General features: G+C 42.2%; 1 protein-coding gene across 1 annotated transcript in view; it reads left to right on the top strand.

Annotated features, from left to right (window-relative positions):
* Positions 1–19,873, top strand: part of CDH18 (cadherin 18) — a 1,382,204-nt gene that overhangs the window by 334,227 nt on the left and 1,028,104 nt on the right. The window lies entirely within an intron of this gene.

Genomic DNA, 19,873 nt, shown 5'->3' with positions numbered 1-19,873 from the left:
TGTAAATGTCACTGGCAGGGAAGGGGTTAAACATTAGGGGGCAATCAAGGGGTTAACTGTGTTCCCTTAGTGTGTTCTAACTGTAGGGGGGATGAGCTAGACTAGACTAGAACATGACAGAGAACACTGCTCCCGGTCACTGGGAGCAGTAGATCCCTGTCATGCTGTTAGGCAGAACAGGGAAATGCCTTGTTTACATAGGCATCTCCCCGTTCGGCCTCTCTGTGCCACGATCGTGGGCCACTGGTGGACATTGAGTCCACAGGTCTGCTAGCCACCGATGATGGAGTGACATACGGGTAGGTTGTTTTTTGCACCCGTGCCATTCTGCTGATGTATATCGGCGTGAGCCGGTCGGCAAGTGGTTAATGGATAGCTGGGATTGCAGCCACTGAAAGAAAATATGACCACCCTTTGTAGCCACATCTGCTGCCTTTGCTCATCAGGGATGATTGTGTGCCCTCCTGCAGTGCCACTTTTTTTCCAACCCTTTTTATGCTCCCTCCCTGCTCTTGTCACCCCCCCTCCCTCCAGCTGTTACTGGCAGTGAGGCTGGAATTCTGGCTTAAAGGGGAAATAGAGCCAAAGCTCTTTTGGCTCTACTTCACTGGTAGGTCACAGAACTGCATTTCATTCTGCAGTCCTGTGAACCATTTTCAGTGGGCTAAAGTCTGCTGTTGGCTGATGTCACTCAGCTGGTCCAGGCTGTGGATTGATCCTGACTCTAATGTCATGGTGATCAGCGGTCTTTGAACACTCAGTTCTCAGTCTTCGAGGCAGTGTGGACAGCTAGGTGAGCATGGCAGCTTATTTTTTTTCGAATCACATACTTCTCTTTTAATGCCATTCTCATTGGTGGATATTCAATTCAGGATGGGAGTGGGGAGGTAAACAAAATACCACTAAATGAACACAAAAGTACCAAGCACTTCCTAGTTTATTTATACTGAAGGAGGTCCATAAACGCGGCTGGCATCTTCTTGTTGAAAGGCTTTTTTATTCTTGTCACATCAGGTACACAGTGTTCCTACAGTGCTGTTTCTCTTTAGGTACAAATGATACAGGCAATTTCAAAACACATGGGATGAACTCTCAGGGCCTATTCAAATTTGTGCATTTTAGTGTGTTGTGTCTGTGCATGAATCTATCTATTGGTGCTTGAGGGGGTGGCCAGAAAGAGGGGGTGGCAGGAGAGAGGGGGCAGCGCCCGTGCACCCTTATGGATCCACTACCATTGACGCCAACGCTCCCAATTCTCCAAGCAACCTCCTTGAAGTGCCGGGAATAATTCCTTGCTCTTTCCTCTTTTTTTTTCTAGGCTACTTATTGTTGTGGTCTGGACTCCAGTTTAGAGTTACCCTATTTTTCCGGGTAAATGCTCCTATTCCCATGGGGTTTTGTTGTTCTGACTGGTTACAAATGGTTCTCTTTCTCTTACTTTCGTCACTTTAATTATACTCACATGAAGAGCGGGTGGACCCCCTCCTCCCGAGATCCCTGCTGGAGGCCCTCATGTGTTCCTACTTGGCCTTTGGCTCCTACCAAGGCCTCCTGAGAAGCGGCTGCCTCTCAGGCCTTCTAATGTTGTTTTTTCTTTTTTTTTCAATACCTGTTTTAGGGTCATATGACTCTATGTCCACATACAAGTGTCATCTCTGTAGGTTAATGTCACGCTTTACTTTTTTGCTACTGAGGTCTACATGCTTTTACACACATTCAAGTATGTTTAGTTTGTCTTACATGTATACAGTTGTGCTCATAAGTTTACATACCCTGGCAGAATTTATGATTTCTTGGCCATTTTTCAGAGAATATGAATGATAACAAAAAAACTTTTCTATCACTCATGGTTAGTGTTTGGTGGAAGCCATTTATTATCAATCAACTGTATTTACTCTTTTTAAATCATAATGGCAACAGAAACTACCCAAATGACCCTGATTAAAAGTTTAAATACTCCAGTTCTTAATACCGTGTATTGAACCCTTTAACATCAATGACAGCTTGAAGTCTTTTGTGGTATTTGTGGATGAGGCTCTTTATCTTCTCAGGTGGTAAAGCTGCCCATTCCTCTTGGCAAAAAGCCTCCAGCTCCGGTAAATTCTTGGGCTGTCTTGCATGAGCTGCACGTTTGAGATCTCCCCAGAATGGCTCAATGATATTGTGGTCAGGAGACTGAGATGGCCACTCCAGAACCGTCACTTTATTCTGCTGTAGCCAATGACAGGTCGACCTGGCCTTGTGTTTTGGATCATTATCATGTTGAAATGTCCAAGTACGTCCCATGCGCAGCTTCCTGGCTGATGAATGCAAATGTTCCTCCAGTATTTTCTGATAACATACTGCATTCATCTTGCCATCAATTTTGACCCAATTTCCTGTGCCTTTGTAGCTCACACATCCCCAAAACATCAGCGTTTCACCTCCTTGTTTCATAGTAGGAATGGTGTACCTTTCATCATAGGCCTTGTTGACTCCTCTCTAGCGTTTATGGTTGTGGCCAAAAAGCTCAATTTTGGTCTCATCACTCCAAATGACTGTGGCAAAAGTTTTGAGGCTTATCTCTGTGCTGTTTGGCGTATTGTAAACAGGATACTTTGTGGCATTTGCGTAGTAATGGCTTTCTTCTGGCAACTCGACCATGCAGCCCATCTTTCTTCAAGTGCCTCCGTATTGTACATCTTGAAACAGCCACACCACATGTTTTCAGAGAGTCCTGTATTTCACCTGAAGTTATTTGTGGGTTTTTCTTTGCATCCTGAACAATTTTCCTGGCAGTTGTGGCTGAAATTTTAGTTGGTCTACCTGACCGTGGTTTGGTTTCAACAAAACCCCTCATTTTCCACTTCTTTATTAGAGTTTGAACAGAGTGGGAAGAGCTAGCTGCGGAGAGGGATGGCCACAGGTTAGAGTAGCTCCAGCAGCACAGGAGAAATAGCGTCACAAATCAACCTTCTAGGGTCCACATTGGATCACTGACCACCCGCAGATCGTTAGTTGCACACCTGCAGCACCTGCAACCATGACAAGGAGAAGGAGGGAGGCAAAAAAGCCTCAGAAACTCACTGCCTTCTTCCCTCAGCAGCAGCGTGGGAGCCAGCAAGATGGCATCAGCGGTCGGTCCTGTATCCACAGCTCCTAGAGAGAACACTTTGCTCACAACAGGGACTACAGGCACCAGCTTCAGGTAAATCCACACCTCTCTCTGGCAGCCCAGAGAAATCAAGATTTAAACTGGATAAGCACCCCAAAGATCATGAAATGAGCTACAATACTGATTCTGGGGAAGACAATAGGGAATCGCCTGACTCTATTGAGGAATTCACAACTTCTAATCAACCAGTATTAGATACATATAAAAGAAATGGAAGGGAAACCCATGTTGGGAGTGTGGGACTTTATGGGTGCTTGTTTCAATAAAGTTAATATATCACAACAAAGTATGAAAAAATTAAATATTTTAATAAAATAATTTATTTTTTCATGTGATATATTAACTTTATTGAAACAAGCACCCATAAAGTCCCACACTCCCAACATGGGTTTCCCTTCCCTTTCTTTTATATTTGCTCTTTTTTAAAGGGACGATAGTGCCAAATTAACATATATGAGTCTTGATCAACCTAAACCATTATTCAGTATTAGATACAGTTATGAAAGATATGCTGATGTCATATATGCATAAATTTAACAAAGAGCTGAAACATGTTGAAACCAGAGTAGACCACATAGAACATAAGATGGAGAAGTTTGCCACTACCATCAATGATCTTGTGGATGACGCAGAGGAGAAAGGTGAGAAAATGGAGTGGGTCAAATCTAAGGTAGCAGATATTGAAGACAGGTTCAGAAGGAACAACCTGAAGATAAGGGGAGTCCCTGAATCAATTGCACAAGCTAACCTGGGCCCGCATGTCACACAGATGTTTAAAGACATACTTCCTGAAGCTTCTGACCTAGATGTCACAGTTGACAGAGTACACTGTCTTCCTAAACTCCCTCACCTCCCAGACCAAATCCCAAGAGATGTAATCTTAAGCTTACGCTTCTTCCATGTTAAGGAGAAGCTTATGTCTGTAATGCACAGAAGGGATCACATCCCCTCCCAATACTCAGGGCTCCATTTCTATACAGATCTGTCCCAGTACACATTGATGAAAATGAAAAATCTTATCACTGTAACAAAGGCACTATGGAACCATGACATCAGCTACAGATGGGGCTACCCGACAAAAATTACCGTCACGAAAGATGGAACTGCTCATGTCATAGACTCCCTGGAAAAAGGCCTTTTCTTTTTGAAATCCTGTCAGATTCTTCCAGACTCATCTACGCCTCTCCCAGGAACACCAGCCACATAGCTCCAGAGTGGAAAACTGTGACATACAAAAATTCCAGGAACCACAAATGAACCTGGACAGGTACACACATCCCAAATCTCAGGTCCTCCTGTACGGCAGAGAATGAAGCAGTTGCTGCATATGGGTTTTACACCCTTTTTGTGCTATCCATCATCAGTTGCTGACTGATGTCTTTGTTACTCGATTCCCTGTTTGACAGTTTACTCTATTTTTATTTATTTTGAGTATGTTCTCTTTCCTCGCAATGAATGCACTACCATGGAATCCCTCTTATTCCCACCCACACTGGAAATCACAGAGGTTTGGTCACATCTGGATTCGGCCACTAGGGGGCAACCAACTTCCAAAGTGAGTAAGAACAAGCTACTACTTTATACTACACTCCTTACCTTCAAACAATGAGGCTAATTTTTTTGTCTATCAACTCAAATGGACTCAAACACCCAGTCAAACGTAAATCCCTTTGGCAAGAAGCTCTACAATACAAATGTGATGTACTGTGCACTCAAGAGATGCACTTCTGCAGTCAGTCACCACCCAAATGCACACACAGAAGTTTTCCTCGTGTGTTCACCGCAAATGCAGACAAAAAAAGGGGAGTTCTGACAGCCATAAAGGACACAGTGAACTTTATCCTTCACAAAGAAATTAAAGACCCCCAAGGTAGATACTCGATACTTCTCTGTGATATTAACTCTACAAAACTCACATTAGTTAACGTTTACGCTCCAAATACAAATCAGGTACGCTTCTTCAACAAATTATTGAAAATCGTACACAAACACCAAGGGGGACTATTCCTGTGTGGGGAATTAAACATCATCCCGGACCCATCTAAGGACTCCTCTTCACTCCGTGGACGTAACACACCTTCTCTTCATCAACATATGCATAACCAAGACCTCTTTGATGCATGGCATTGTTTCCATGCGAATGATAGAGATTTCAAGTTTTTTTCAAATCCCCATTGTTCCTACAGACAAATCGATCTATTCTTCCTTGACAAGTGGTTGGTAGCAAAAACTACTGCAACATCTATTAACTCCATCTTGTGGTCTGACCACGCTTCAATATTACTAACATTCAAGAAGACACCAAGGCCGAATTAGAGAAACACTTAGTTGAATTCTATGAGTTAAATTACTCTTCTGTGAGCGATCCATTTATATTATGGAATGCCCACAAGGCTTTTATTAGAGGTCTTTTTATTAAACTAGGCACAAGGGCAAAGAGGCAGCGGTCTAAACAAATAGTCAAAATTCTGGCTGATGTCAACATTCTTGACAACCAAAACAAAACCAGTCCATCATTCGTAATCTCCCAACAGTTATTTAAGCTAAGATATGAGCTATGATCCCTCCTGTTGGCTGACTTTGAAAAGGCAAACAGGAGACTGAAAACAAACTACGCGTTTGGAAACAGGGCAGCGAAACTACTAGCAAACAAGTTGAAGGGTCAGATACAGAAAACCAGGATCCCTTACTTACATCACCCATTTACCAATGACAAGGTATATCACCCCCCAGGTCATATCTGATGCTTTTAGCGACTATTACAGCTCATTGTACAACTTAAACAAAGACTCCAACACTATCCAACCACGCACAGATATAATTAGAGAATTCCTTCAAAACAGTAAAGCTCCCACAACTATCACAAGACCAACTTTACACACTAAATTCACCATTTACACTTTCAGAAATACAGTAAGTATAATGCCCTGTACACACGATAGTATTTTCCGACAAAAAAATCCATGTTTTTTTTCCGTCAGATGTTGGCTCAAACTTGTCTTGCATACACACTGTCACACAAATGTTGTCGCAAATTCCTAACGTCAAGAACGCTGTGATGTACAGCACATAGGATGAACTGAGAAAAATGAAGTTCAATAGCCAGTGCGGCTCTTCTGCTTGATTCCGAGCATGCGTGGAACTTTGTGCGTCGGAATTGTGTACACACGATTGGAATTTACGACAACGGATTTTGTTGTCGGAAAATTTGAGAACCAGCTCTCAAATTTCGTGTGATGGAAATTCCGATGGAAAATGTCCGATGGAGCCTACACACGGTCGGAATTTCCAACAACAAGTTCCCATAGAAAATTTTTCATTGGAAAATCCTATCGTGTGTACGGGGCATTAGACTCACTACTAAACAATAAAGCACCCAGTCCTGACGGCTTTATTGGAGAGTACTACAAGATGTTTAAAAATACTCTGTTACCTTACATGGTAAAAATTTATAATGCAGCGGCTGCCTCTTCGCCCTTCCCATCAGAAATGCTTAGAGCTTTGATCATAACTTTGCCCAAGCGGGGGAAGGAACCAGTTTCACCACAAAACTTTAGGCCCAGCTCCCTTTTAAACAATGACCTAAAAATCTATGCAAAATTAATTGCCCACTGTCTGATAGATATACTTTCCCTTTTAATACACCCAGATCAATCCAGTTTCACTAAGGTATGTCAAACATCCAACACCACTGGGAGATTGATTAATATTATCCATCTAGCAAACTACAAAAAAAGCCTTCTCTGCTCCTTGCATTGGACGCAGAGAAGGCATTTGATAGAATCCACTGGGATTACCTGGGTCAAGTCCTAATGGCTTTTGGTTTCATAGGTCCGATATTTACCGCTATAATGGCGCTATACACAAATCCTTCAGCTCAGGTCTACTCCTCAGGGATGCTTTCTACTACATTTACAATTTCTAACCGTACTTGCTCCCTATAACCACTGATTTTTAACCTCTTGATGGAACCGCTAGCATCCTATATTCGCTCCCACTCACAGATCTCCGGTTTCCAAGTCCAAAATTCCAACCATATAATAAGCCTTTTTGCGGATGACATGATTCTAATGTTAACAAATGTGGAATCTTGCCTGGCTTCAGTGCACTTGTCTCTAATGTTGTTTAACAGTATCTGTTATTATAAGGTTAACAAATATAAGTCAAACATATTGGGCATGAATATCCCCAAATCTTTACAAGCAAAACTACAGCATATCTTCCCCTATATGGAGCAGGGTGAGGGAATCAAATACCTTGGTATCACCTTAACGCCTGACACTGATTCACTAGTCACAGCAAACTACTCTTCCTTCTTGAACAAGATGGGTTCTAAGTTGCAGAATTTAGCAAAGTCAGAATTGTCCTGGTCTGACAGACTAGCTGCGTTCAAGATGGTGATGCTCCCTCAATTATAATATCTGTTTAGAACAATGCCTATAACAGTACCATTAGCTTTCTTTAAATCTGCCCAATCCTTACTTAATAATTAAATATGGAGATGCAAAAAGACCAGATGTGCATTCAGCAAACTGGTGTCAACAAGGAAAGCAGGAGATGTTGACACAAATGAAAGCCTGGTTCTCACAGTCCTATAGTACACCATGGTCATTACTAGAGAGCTACCAAATCCCTGGTAACAATCTGTACCACTACCTATTAACCAGTCGCTTCCGACAAAAAGTTGATAATAAAGTATCTCCTACTATCAGAGCTACAACACAGGCATGGCACTTTTTACTAAATAACCCCTTGGATCACTCGCCCACTACCACTATACATCTACCTATTATAAGTATTACAAACATCATCCCCAACTTGGCAGTGGCACAATGAGAATCTAAAGGGATTTGTTTACTAGACGACATTATGGTAGGCCAAGCCATTAATACATTCAGAGCCTTACAACTGGAATACGGGATATCACCCTCTGATGATTTCCCATACTGGCAATTACAACATTTCCTTTGCTCAATACAGTCACCCAATGTCTCACTGTCTTGGAGAATTGTCCAATTCCTCACCTTACCCAATTCCAAAGTCAAGGGCATCTCCTTACTATACAACGCGTTTAACAATAAGAATCATTTTAGTAAAATGCCACATATCATAGCCTGGGAACAAGAAATGGGTTCAGTATACTCAAAGGAACAATGGCATGTTGCACTTCAATCCACCTACCTTCCCTCTAAAAGTATTAACATGTGGGAATTTACCCAAAAAATATTATTAAAATGTATTATTAAAATGGTACCTGACCCCCTATAAGTTATCCAAATTCTCATCACAGACATCCGCACTATGCTGGAGGAAATGTGGCAACACAGGCACATTGTACCACATATTGTGGTCTTGCCCAAAACTGCCAACTCTTTGGATTGCAATGTTCTGATTGATCAATAAAATATATGGGCTTGCAGTCCCATTTTCTCCTGAAGCAGCACTTTTTTTCCCTAGGACTAGACAAAGTCCCTCCAAAAATTAGGGGCCCAATAATACATTTACTACTAGCAACTTGTTTATCATTGGTCAGACATTGAAGGGACACCCACCCTCCATCCATCAGTGAAGGGACACAACTAACCCACACTCACGCCACATACAAATTGTCATTTGCATCATCTATTGGTAAATACTAGGTTGTTAAACCCATTTGGGAGAAATGGAATGAATGGTATGACCAAGTATATTTCCATGCCGCATATGCATAACCTTGTATCATTCATGCATCAGTCGGTGCACTGTCTGTATTTCAACTAATTTTGTTACTTTTATAACCTCAATAAAAATATATTTAAATTAAAAAAAAGGAGACAGAGATGGGAGCATTATAGGAAGTGAGTTTTGGGAACATACCAATCCAATGGAGTCTGCACCATGTCTGTCAATAAAAGAAATGTGGAATAAATTAGACCAGTCACTCTGGTATCCCAAGAGATATCACATAAGAGATACGTTTGGGGCCCTCTAGTCTTGAATCTGGGCAGCAGAAAATATAGGGTAATAAATACGCAGGAGGCCGGATGATGAAAAGATGTTTTCAGCACAAGTGGACCTTGAAGATGTTAGTTGTTTATTTTAAGGGTCCATGGGTGTGTGGAAAAAGCTATGGGTCCTGTGAAAGATATATATATATATATATATATATATATATATATATATATATATATATATATATATATATATATATATATATATATATATATATATATATATATATATATATATATATATATATATATAATATTTTAGTAAAATATATATATATGTATGTGTAATGGAAATATGGAAATTTGTACGTTCTGTAAATAATTGTATTCCATTTGGTATGTATTGCACACTGCCCTCACTGTGCACACAGCACTAATAATGTTTTTAGTACATGTTTACACTCTTTTGAGTCCTGATTAGAATTAGCCTGCCTATGTAAGGCCCCTTTTTTTTCTTTAAATGGTTTTTATTGAGACATCAACAAAAGCATTGAGCAAGATTACAGGTATAACCAATGTGCAACAGTTACCAAGATAGTAGCAGACAGGTCATAAAAAACATTGAAGACAGAGACACATATGTTGTCAGCAGTAGGTTAAGTCCAATAAGACTAACTCCGATAAGAGGGGCCGCTCCTCCACCCCAGCACCCCTTATGGGAACTCACTGTGCCGGGAGGGGAGGTCCACCTCTCAGGAGGAGCCAGACATCTAGAACTATGATATATGGTGTAATAAAAGTGAAGCAAAACCATTAGAAAGAAGAGTGAATCAAAATATGAAGTGTCTAACATGAGTATTGATCCCAGACTGTTGGGAGAACTAACAGAGCTTATGGCTATAGTTGCATGTGGCTGTCCAATAGATGGAGGGAATCGAACCATAGGTCCAATCTGCATCAAATTAGCTTTGGTAACCATCTGAAGGAGCCTATCCCCTGTAAGTAAGAAATGGGCTGAAGTAGCTTCTCCAAGTGTTAGCAAAGTAGTAGAACCTGTATGCCAATAACCAAAAGTATAGAAGAAGATAGGAAAGAGGAGAGAAGAGAAAAGAGAGGGTAGAGAAGAAAGGGATGATACATCCTAAGATGGTGCGGTACTCGCTCATCTACAGAGGTCCGGGTGATGGAGACGTCATGGGCGGTAGAGATATGTATCTAGTCCAGGGGTCCCAGACAGCATTGTGTTTAGAGGTAGTGTCCAGGAGGATGCTAACCGTTTTCTCCTGGGCCATGATCCATGAAATCTTTCTCTTAACCAAGAGAAAGGATACAGTTGGTCCTTTCCAGGCCTGTGCAATCGTGAGCTTGGTCCCAAGGAAAATGAACATAATAAGTCGTTGGACTAATTTAGGGGTTTTTGGGCAGGGAAAGTTCAGGAGAGCTAGCTGAGGAGACTTTTGGTTTGGTAATCCCGTTTTCCTAATGATAGTAAAGATCCTATTTCATAGGCCCCTGAGTCTAGGGCAGTCCCACCAAATGTGTATCATGGAGCCAATATGCCCACAATTATGAAAACACATGGGGGAAGCGCTTGGGTAGATTTTTGAGAGTTTGAGGGGGACCATATATCACAGCATGAGGACTTTCATATTTGCTTCAATTAAAGCTATATTCAAAATGCCCTTAGATGCTGCAGTAGAAGCTCTATGCCATTCTTCAATACCCCATGTGTGTTGTAGGTCACTTTCCCATTCTCTCATGAAGAGTGATTTGGTCTCAGCCTTAGCAAGTGATCGGTAAATCACCGTAATCCCACCCCTCTGCTCCACAGCTTGACCACACCACCATTCATATTCCGTGATCGAAAGTGGGGTGGGATTGGGGGACCGAAGAGACTGAAGAAAGTGAAATATCTGTCTGTATCGGAATATTTCTGTGCTGGGCATGTCGAGTTTGTTAATGCAATGGGCCAAGGTAAGGGGTCCCAAAGGGTTAGCAGAATGTCCTATTCTATACATCCCCTTATCTAGCCACCACTGGAACGCTTTTATGTCCATGCCAGGAGGAAAAAGGGGATTTTGGAAAATGTGAGACAAAGGATGCCAATGTGATACTAGTCAAGGATTGGTTTTGAGAGAGTCCCATACTGTCAGGAAGTGGGAAAGTGTAGGGACCATGATGGCAGGTCTAGATCTAGATGGGGACCAAATTATGTAATCTAAAGTAAATTGAGGGATAGCTTGTCGTTCCATATGTACCCAATCTGGGTGAGCAACCTTAGTAGACAGTGGAGAGTTGGGAAAGTTGTGCTGCCTGATGGTACCAGAGAAGATTAGGCAGACCCACTCCTCCCTGATCTCTGCTCCTAAACAGGGTCTCCTTGGAAATCCTATGCCCCTTCGTACCCCATATAAATTTAATAATTTTAGATTGAAATTTCCTGAGGTGATCCTTGGGGACAGGTATTGGTAGGGATCTAAATAGATAAAGGATGCGTGGTAGTAGAGAAATTTTCACCGAATTGACTCTGCCTAACCAGGATAGCCCCATTTTATCTCATCATGATAAGTCCTCTCCCAGTTTACGATAGAGCGGGGGAAAATTTGCATTATAGAGATTGTCAATTGATGCTGTAAGATTGATACCCAGATCATTGTCTTGCCCCATCCGAATCGGAAGCTGTTTTTGAGCAGGGCTATCATGGATGTTGGTAAGTTAATGTTTAGTGCCATAGATTTAGAGTAATTAACCCTAAGGCCAGATACCTTGCCGAAGTCATCGAGTACCCTGCATAGATTAGGTACAGATGTAAGTGGTGAGGTGATGAAAAGCAACACATCATCGGCAAAGAGAGCGCACTTGTGGGTTTGTGGGCCACAATGCACTCCATGTATGTCCAGATTATCCCGGATGGCGATAGCCAGTGTCTCGATGACCACGGCAAAAACCAATGGGGACAAAGGGCACCCTTGTCTAGTACCATTTAAAATTGGGAAAGGATGTGAATAGTAACCCTGCATTTTAATTTGTACTACCGGGGTCAAGTATAGTGCTCCTATTATATTCATAAAGGATTGACCAAAACCCCACTTTTGTAGTATCGGGAACATGAAGGCCCAGGAGACAGAGTCAAAAGCTTTCATGGCTTGTCCTAGCCAGATTTTAGTAATGAAACAATGTCTATAGCTCTCCTGATCTGATCTGGACCCTGTCTCCTAGGAATAAAGCCCACCTGATCCCTATGGATATATATGCTAATAAAGGAGGATATTCTATTTGCTAAGATTTTGGTTAAGATTTTTAGATCATTGTTGATCAATGATATGGGCCGGTAATTAGCTGTGCAGCTAGTGTCCTTGCCTGGTTTTGGTAGTACTGTGAAGAAGGCTGAATTGAGCCTCTTGTCTAGTTGTCCCCCGGCTCGAAGCTGATTAAAAAAGCAAGCTAGATAGGGAGAAAGCAGCGGGCAAATATGTTTGTAGTAAGGGGCTGAAAAGCCATCCGGACCGGGAGCAGAGTCATTTTTAAGGTTATGAATGACCTGGGAAACTTCCTCCGCTGAAATAGGGTTTTCCAAGCTGTCCCTATGGTGATCCCGGAGCTTAGGGATTTTCAGTGAGCTGAGGTAGGAATCACTTAGGCTAGACGAGGGTTCATTCCCATGAGTACTGTATAAGGATCTGTAGGAATCATTAAAAGGATTCCATAATTTTCTGGGGATTCTGGGACAGGGAACCATTGCTTAATCGTATCTTAGGTAAAGCACGCACCCTCAACCTAGGAGTCAGCCTGTGTGCCAGCATGGCTCCTAGCTTGTCCCTTTGGTGATAAAACCTCCCTCCATCCCATCTCAAACTTTTCTCAGCAATGGCTGTGAGGGACAAATTAAGAGCCGTGCGTGCGGATTCAAGACTAGCTGCCGATTCCAAATTGGGGTTGCATTTATGTTGCTTACTTAAATATGAGAATTCCCTCTCCAGTCTGGCTATTTCTAGTTTGCGGGCTTTGCTTATTCTAGCGGACATTTGGATCAGTTTACCACGTACATTTGTTTTGAGAGCTGCCCACAATGTGGTGGGAGAGATATTATCAAGGTCATTATGCAAGAAATATTTCTGGATATCTTTTTCAATTTCATGGACATGGGAGGGATTGCTAAGTAGTGAGGCATTTCATTTCCAATGAAACCCTTGGTGATGAGACAATGGTTTGTGAATGATTAAGAGGAGGAAACAGTGGTCCGACCAGACAGAGTCCTTAATGATTGCTTTTCGCACTAGCGGGGTATGTTTTTGCATAATGAAAAAGTGATCAATTCTGGCAAAAGTATTGTGGGGACTGGAATAGTGTGTATAGTCCCGAGTTCCAGGATTTAGTTCCCTCCAGGCATCCACCAGACCCTGTTGGAAAATCTGTCTGGCTACATTGAGACTCTGTCTGGTGGGACGCACACCATCGTTTCCCGGGGGCCGGGACTTATCCTTTCCTGAGTCAAATGCTATGTTTGAATCTCCGCCAAATAGGAACATGCCTTCCAGCATTGGAGCTAGGGTGAGAAAGAGGGATTGAAAAAATTTGGATTGTCCTCGATTAGGTGCATAATATGAGATTAGGGAGTAAAGCTGATCATCAATGAGTCCCTTCACTAGAATGAACCTGCCATCAGGGTCCCTAAATTCTGAGGTCAGTGAAAATTTTGTTTTGCGGGAAAAGAAAATACCTACCCCTTTGGTTTTTTTTGTCAGAATTGGCAAGGTAGAACGTAGGGAAATTGGCATGTATGAAAGACGGAGCATAAGATTTTGGTAAGTGTGTTTCCTGGAGGAATAGTATATCTATTTTTTGGTCATGATAATATTGGAAGACTTTCCGATGCTTAATTGGGGAGTTAATCCCCTGTACATTGTGCGAAGCAAAGCGCAGGGCCTGTGTGGAAGTGGTGTGGTCAGCCATGGAGCAGAGTAGGTCGAGATTCCAGTAAACCCCAATCACCTACCTTCCATTGGAGGGGTGGTTCATGGTCATGATCCAACCTCAAGACCACTAGATCACGATCCTGGGTCCTGCGGGCAAGCGAGACTGCACACGTCACTGAAAAGAATAAACATTTAGTTAAGGGTATAAGAGGGAAAGAGAGCAGAAGAATAGTAGGAAAAGAGAGAAGAATCCAGGGATATGGGATAAATGCGTTCACCATATCCCGAGATACAAATATGGTACCCCCAACTAGTGGGGGAGATCCCAACCAGGAGCAGGAAGAAAAGAAATCCGGCTCCGAGTGTAGGAGGAGGTGCAAAGGTGCCGCTCCGTGCATGGCACCCCCAAAAACAATGGTAATAAACGATCTATAACATGTTAGGACACACTCCCTTCCCCAACTATAACTGATAACTAAACCTGTAAAGGTAGGATCAGGGAGGTTCACAACTTAAAATGGTCAAAAGGGAAAAAAAAACACAGGGAGGATCAAAAATGATCAACGTCCCTGAAGACCAGTGAGGCGCCCTCCCAAGTAGGAGGCCTGTATGGTGAAGGGGCCAGGCACGCCCGCATCCCATAAAGGGATGAGAAAGGAAAAAAAGCAAGTGGGTAAGTGAGTCAGGTAGATCATATAGCAGTGCCTTCCTTGGCTTTCTTGTATTTGGGTGTTTGCCATGTAGATGTGAGAGGACTAGATGGAGACGGCCGTTTGGGCAGGCTGGATGGAGATGATTGCACCAGTGACGTTGGGACAGTGGGCAGGAGTCCCAGTTTTTTCAGCAAAAGTTCTCCTTCCGCGAGTGTAGAGAATCTGAAGGGCTTGCCGTTAAATTCAAATTTCAGGCTCAGAGGGAAAAGCCACCAATATTTAATATTTTTCTGTGTTAGGACATTCAGAAGGGGTTTGAGTGCTCGCCTTCTCTGGATAGTATAGGAAGAAATATCAGCATAAACATGAACTGTATGACCCAGAAGCTGAATTTGAGGCATGGTGCGAGCTCTCCTCATGACTTCCTCTTTAACATTGTAGTAATGAGGTTTCACCACAATGTCCCGAGGTAGACCATCCAAGCGAGGGGGACCAAGGGCTCTGTGGGCCCGATCGAGTTCCAATTTGTGGGCTCTGATGTCAGGTATAAGGTTTTTGATGAGAGAGTGCACTGCTTCCGGAATGTCAGTGAAAGTCACAGGAAGGCCTCTGATCCTGAAGTTCAGCCTTCTGGACCTATTTTCAAGGTCATCAATTTTGGCGACAGCCGACTCCAACTGTTCATGTAGTTCTTGAAAGCGATCTGTATTTTGATTGACCCGATCGATTGTGGCATCCATTTTATTTTCAATATGCTCAATGCGCGAGCCCAGGAGATGGAGTTCTGATTTAATATCTGAGGTGATATCTGAAGTGATTTTATCAGCAGTTTGAGCAAGTCCTTTATCAAGCATTTCTGCAAATTTAGTGAAGAGCATAGTGATATCATGGGGATATGAGGTAATCTGGCCCATATCCTGTTGCTGTATGCCAGGCCGTTGTGAGGCTGAAACAGTGAGTGGCATGTTAATTTCATCCAGGGTCTGATCAATCAGGGATAACGTGGAGGCAGGAGACGCTGGTTCCATTATTGGTTGAAGCAGAGGGGCCCCTCCACATACCTCCTTATGAAGAGCAGCTTGCCAGGGAGAAGAAGCTGCTGTGCCTGTGTGTGCAGCATCATGAGTGTGCCGTTCTGCCGCCATCTTAGGTGTCTCTGCGGCTTCCAGCCAGGCCGTGAAACAGGCTGTGGGAGTCCTTTTAGGCGGACCGATCCATCCGTATTTATGCTCGAGGGTTGCCTGTGTGATCCGGTCCCGATTTAGGGTGTGGGGGGAGAGTGGGTCCGTTGCGGGGGGCGCCGAAGGCTCAGAGTGGGACGGAGCTCTGTGATCAGGCGTCCATGTCACAGAGTGCCGTGCATGTGCCTCTTTGATGTAACGCCCCTTGTTACCATAAACGTACAATTGTAATATTAATGTGATACCTACGTAATCAACAGTTATTTGGAAAGATGCTGAGCGTATCTTTTGTGTCTGTTCCCTACTGCAGTAGTTATTATTAATTTGGAACCACTAATCAATATGAGGATAGGAGTTGCCTATCATCAATTTAACCAAGTCAGCATGGCGAGCCAGCCAGGAGGGGATTCCAGGTGACCCTGAGTATCCGAAACGAGGAGCTTGAGACGATCCAGGAATTTCTGATAATCAGCCAGCTGAGGTAAGCCATTTGCTTACATTTGAGTTATCAGACTTCCTTGATCGGTAAGGCATTTTCGGGACAAAGTGTACCTATTTTACTCCCCTTAATCAAACTTTATTCATTGGTGGTTATATGTTATGTTGTCCCTGTCTACTGTCCATCGGAGTGTTATAGATAAGAAAGGGAAGAATAGTACTTTTTACAGGTATATGTAGTACATCTGCTAGATAAAGTAGTTTAGAGGCAAGAGGGTATAGGCACATGTAGAGAAGACTGGCCAGTCATTGTGGGCATTGAATTAAGTAAGGGAATGAAGGGTAAGAGACCCTCAAAAATGCCCAGCACAAGAGGAGCGCTATATATGAACCAAAGGTGCGGTTCTGCCTATACTGAGCCCCTAGATTAATGGGTAAAGTGGACAGGGATCCACAATGGGTAACTGGGTTACCACCAAGGTCCACGGGGGCTAAGAATTATGCAGAGTAAACAGCTAGAGAAACAGCTATCTATGTGAGCAGGATGAATCAAGGGTGACATTAACACCAGACAGAAAGGGACATTTCCATGTTAAGTTGTGGGATGAATTTGGGGTCAGGCACTACAACTATTAGAGTCAGAAACAGAGAAATGAGAGTTAAAACAGAATACTTTATATGTTGTCAGAGAGGGAAGATGGGATGAGCACTCATAGAAGCTAGATATAAAGGATATCTGAACAAAATAAGGAATGCAGAATTTAAGGCAGGGAAATATTAAAGAGTTAAAAGTAAGCGATTTAAGAGAGATATATTTGTGTATGTGTGAATGCTGGGAGCTTTAGTTCTATCCCTTGTGTGTGTCATGTATGCAGATGTGACCCCCTCCTTTGTGCTCTCATGAAAGAATGTGGCTGGGATGAGAGGTCAGTGGTAAGCTGGAAGGACACCATGCCAATTTCCATTTTTTTTAGGCAAAACATTTATAACAAAATGTGCCGGGTTAACAAAACGAATGGTAAACAGTGTGATCACAATTATTTTGAATCTGTTTTCCAAACATGGTAAAATGAAGGTTACATTTAACCATGTATTACACAAATCGAATATTCTTTGATAGTAGAAACAGTGCATTTAAAAAAGGGAAATTAAGTAAAATTAAGTAATAATGAGTATTAATTTCTAATATGAGTTTAACAATTTTATTAATAATATAGATATATTGAAACTGGTTTAGACAACCTTTGGTTGGAAAAGAAATCCAGGTTATTGGGGAAATTTGTAAAAATGGGATTAGTTTAGATTAAGATAATAATTTTGTAATTTTACATTTATACAATAAGCCCTTATTGAGAGAAAAAAAGATTAAGATGAGGTTGTTATTTGGAATACAGCCGCCATAATATTTAACAAAGCCAAGATGGATGGGATACATAAAAAGTTTTTCTACAAAAATGAAATTTTAAGGTTTTTGATAATGACTTGATGTGCAGTCCATGATGTGAGAGTAATAATAAATAAAAGTTAAATATAACAGACCCATCACATCAAGTCCACACACCCTGTTAGGATAGATGCCACCTACAGCCAGTTGTTTTTTAGTTTGTGATGCTTTCTGGTCCATCATACAGATTCTTGGTCCTTTTGTATTATTTATTTTTGAAATCCAAAGCAGAAGAATATTTTGGATTTATGGACATCTCTCCATGATCACAGGGTATTGCTATCATTAATTATAATATTGCCAGGAAAAAGTTGTCTTTTGAAACATGAAACTGGAGTTCTTACACAAACAGCATGATAGAAAACAAGCCATTGTAATATATTTATGCAAGCTGGACCCAGTAATGAATGGTTTACCCTGATATATCAGAGCTATAGCTTTTATGCAAGGGTGCTATTAGACAAAGTTAGATATTGTTTTGGTCAAACATTTAATTTTTAATGGTCTGACATTCAGCAAATATACAGCTAACTAAATGTTTGTCTAATGAAAGGTTTAAAATATGAGTTTGTTTATGTACAAATCTAACAATGAAAAACGCATACATTTATTCAAAAGAAAGGAAAAAACACGTGTTAAATTGATGGTGTAGCAATCAGCTGCTGTGAGCCCAGTGCAGGACACACTCCCTGAAGACCCAGATATTACATTTTTTGTAGATTTGAGTATGCAGTTTATCACCCAGAAGGATACTCTGTATTCAAAGTCATTGGAATTTTCCCCAGCTCAAGAAGCAGAGCTCCATGTTTTAGCAAAGCCTGTGAGCTATAAAAAGAATGTATATTTATGTAGATAGTCAAGATACAGAGAGCTTTTGGTTCCATTTAAAGGGCCAGAAGTTTGTTTTTACTTCGGCAGGTAAACCAACCAAGCATGCTAAGTTAATTTGATTGGCTGTTTTCAGCCTTCCAGGTTCTTGCTGAGGTAGCCATATTAACTTTAAAACTCACACATGGAAGCAGACCAGGCGACTCTAAGGATGCTGCATTACAGCCCCGGACACTTGATGGGTCTGTGCAACTCACAGATTCCACCCTAGTTCTGGCCCAGTATAGCTGGCATTAATAATTCAACTTTAAGGACCCCAGAACGAGAAGAACAAGTGGTCCATGGGGGGCAACTTCTTCTTCTTATTATTATTATTATTATACAGGATTTATATAGCGCCGACAGTTTACGCAGCACTTTACAACATTAGGACAGACAGTACAAGTACAATACAATTCAATACAGGAGGAATCAGAGGGCCCTGCTCGTTAGAGCTTACAATCTAGGAGGGAGGGTCAAGTGATACAAAAGGGTAATAGCTGCGGGGGATGAGCTAATGGAGAAAATAGTGCAGTTGTTAGATGGAGGCAGGATAGGCTTCTCTGAAGAGGAAAGTTTTCAGGGATCGCCTAAAAGTGGATAAAGTTGGAGACAGTCTGACAGATTGGGGTAGGGAATTCCAGAGGATGGGCGAGGCTCGGGAGAAGTCCTGGAGGCGGATATGGGAGGAGGTGATGAGGGAGCTAGAGAGCAGGAGGTCTTGGGAGGAACGGAGATGGCGATTAGATTGGTATTTTGAGACTAGGTTAGTGATGTAGCTGGGGGCAGAGTTGTGGATGGCTTTGTAACTTATTGTTAGTATTTTGAATTTAATTCGTTGGGCGAGTGGTAGCCAATGGAGGGATTGGCAGAGAGGGGTAGCAGACACTGAGCGGTTTGTAAGGTGGATGAGTCTGGCAGCAGCATTCATGATGGACTGAAGGGGGGATAGTCTGTTTAAAGGTAAGCCAATGAGGAGTGAGTTGCAGTAGTCAAGGCGAGAGATAACCAGGGAGTGAATCAGGAGCTTAGTGGTTTCATTGGTTAGAAAGGGACATAGTTTAGAGATGTTGCGGAGGTTGAGGCGGCAAGCTTTGGAAAGTGATTGGATGTGGGGCTGAAAGGAGAGTTCAGAATCCAGGATAACACCTAGTACCCTGACATGTGGGGACGGGTGGATGGTTTTGCCATTGCTCTTGACAGAGAAGTCGGGGGAAGAGGAACGTGGGGGAGGAAATATTATAAGCTCGGTTTTGGACAAGTTGAGTTTGAGGAAGTGGTGTGACATCC

Source organism: Aquarana catesbeiana, linkage group LG05 (assembly GCF_042186555.1).
Source record: "Aquarana catesbeiana isolate 2022-GZ linkage group LG05, ASM4218655v1, whole genome shotgun sequence".
Classification (NCBI taxonomy): domain Eukaryota; kingdom Metazoa; phylum Chordata; class Amphibia; order Anura; family Ranidae; genus Aquarana; species Aquarana catesbeiana.
This window is presented reverse-complemented; position numbering and strand designations above follow the sequence as displayed.